Source organism: Amblyomma maculatum, chromosome 8 (assembly GCF_055883805.1).
Source record: "Amblyomma maculatum isolate TAMU_Amacu chromosome 8, ASM5588380v1, whole genome shotgun sequence".
NCBI classification, from domain to species: Eukaryota; Metazoa; Arthropoda; class Arachnida; order Ixodida; family Ixodidae; genus Amblyomma; species Amblyomma maculatum.
The window spans coordinates 111,570,984-111,573,483 of record NC_139351.1 but is presented as its reverse complement, the minus strand read 5'-3'; the positions used below and the strand labels follow the sequence as shown (position 1 = coordinate 111,573,483).

General features: G+C 42.8%; 1 protein-coding gene across 4 annotated transcripts in view; it reads right to left on the bottom strand.

The window, feature by feature from the left end:
• Window positions 1-2,500, bottom strand: part of LOC146182211 (uncharacterized) — a 113,168-nt gene that overhangs the window by 46,291 nt on the left and 64,377 nt on the right. The window lies entirely within an intron of this gene.

The following is a 2,500-nucleotide window of genomic DNA, read 5'->3' as shown; positions in this document are numbered from 1 at the left end:
ATCCGGTTTTAAATTGATATACAGACGCCGTCTTACACCCGTTTTTATATTCCAATTGAAAGAAGTGTATCTTACAGTTGCATTTAAATATAAATTTTAATTTTTTTTTTCTAAACGTAAACAACAACTTAAATATTTGATATTTAAAAAAACGCCTAAGTTTGAATCTACACATTGCAGCTTCAAATACAAGTTCGAATCAAAATGCAGAATTTAAAGTGATGCAAATCTTCATATTAGCATTTCAATTTGCATTTCGATATAAATTTTAAATTTATAATCGAAGTATAAATACTTAATTTTCTCTAAATTGGGAAAAATATTTTCCTTCATCGTAATGTAGTTTATTCAAAACTAATTAAGAACTAAGGAAAGTTTTGTGCCGGACTAAGGCACTACTGGAATTGAATGCAGGACCTCGAGATAATACGCCCGTTTCAGTCGGACGATTGTGTAGGAAGTTAACTAACATTACATGAAGTTAAGTGGATACCTTTCCTAACTAATGCTTAGTATCCAGATTCCTTATCCAAATTTGAATTTGCCGTATCAAATACGCCAAAAATACCAAAGCAGGCTTACATGAGACATTGATTCAAGCGCACTGGGTGTGGCCTGCCTCGTGACGCCCGAAATCAGCGGGAGGCGACTACTTGCCGTTGCCACAACCGCGGCGCTAGTGTTCGGGGACAACTGCAAGCGGAGGCCAGCGCACTGAGTGAAACATCGCGGAGTCGCGACGCTTGAAACTTGCTATTTTCGATACTCAGCAGTTTGCTTTCATAAATTTAAAACCGCAATTCAAGCAATGTCGTATGTTGTGATGGCTTCAGACTTCGCGGTTGCTCGACAGAGATATGCAACAAAATGTAGACCGCAATTCAAGTACAATTTGGGAACAAAAAAAAACGTAAAAAGACAGGTGGAGGTAGAGAAGGAGGGTAAGGAATCCCGGAATGTGTCGGTAAAGTAAAGCACAAATTTACTAGTCCGAGAGTACTGCTTCCGGTGCTCCTACCCCGAGAAAAACCTGGCCTTGCTTGTAGAGCAGCTTGTGATAGGTCAATATACAGATGCATAGCAACGCGTCGCACAGACAACGGCAAGTCCTACAGTATGGCGCGGCAGCTGCGCACCTAATCAATAAAAAAAGATTTATAAAATTGGCATAAATGTATCTCTACCTTCAGCCCACTACAATAAAGTCATCACTCGCTCATTCCACCCAACTATGTACAAAGCTGTGTTGCCTGAGGAGTCAAAGAAGACCTCTTTCGCACGGTGTGAAAATTCTTCTCAATTCTCTACTTTTTTTGGCGAAAGAAAAGTGGGGATGTAAAGGTGGATAAGGAATCTGAGTACTGAGCATGAGTTAGAGACGGTATCCATCTAACTTCATGCGATGTTAGTTGACTTTCAACAGAATCATTCGACTGAAACGGGCGTATTATCTCGAGATCCTGCATTCCATCAAGTTGTGCCTTAGTCCGGCACAAAACTTTCCCTTAATTCTTAAATAGTTTTTAATAAACGATATTATGATGAAGGAAAATATTTTTGCCAATTCAGCTAAGTTGGCCCAATTCAAATTATGTACGGAAACAAGTCACGTTTAATTTCGCTCTCTGTTCAAAACTACGGGGTTTCAAGTTCGGGCAATGATCGGAGCAATTAGTGACTGGGGACCTTAGTGGTACCGCAGTGAAAACGTTTTGTGACCCCTTAACGCACTTTGACAGGGCAATGCGATAGCGGATATCGATGCGTTTGTGTCCGTTACGCACGAATGGAAGCTGGTGAAGATGACGACGACATGTCCTGCATGCGCAGCTCGAGAGATTAGAGAGATTTAGCACACCGTGATCCGCTACCGTGATCCGCCACCGTCCGTTTCATTGCGCATGCCCAGATCAATTCGATGCCGATAGATGGCGCCACATACTTGATGTCGGCACATTGACCTGCCGCATCGGAACCAAACAGCTTGTGCGCTCCGCCCATGAGCGGTAGAGGGTCACGGTGGCGGATTGCGGATCACGGTATGCAAAATCTCTCTATTGGCAATGGACAGCGCGCTGTGATCGGCGGTGACGATAGCTATGAATATTCATACTGACTTCCCAAAAGAAGGTTTTGGGTTCGAATCCGCTCACACGGATTTTAGAACGAAGCTCTTATGCGCTTTTTCGGCGGTCGAGCCTCGTCGGTGCCGTTGCCTGTGTCCACGATCGAAAGAGAGCCATGAGCCACGATAGAGCCACGAGCCGGATATGATTTCTCCAAAGACGTTATTTGCCTCAATATATATAAAAAAAAAAAACGCTCCCATTTCTGCGTAAAATTTCGCATTAGGGAGTATTTGTTTAGATGGTCAAATGACGAGGCTTCAGACATACCTCCTGGTTTTCCGATCTACCCCGTGTAAAAGTGCTTTCGTATCAAAGGGTCACCCTCGTGTGAAATTCCGAGCTATCCAAAGGGCCCATGCTAAATTAATGCA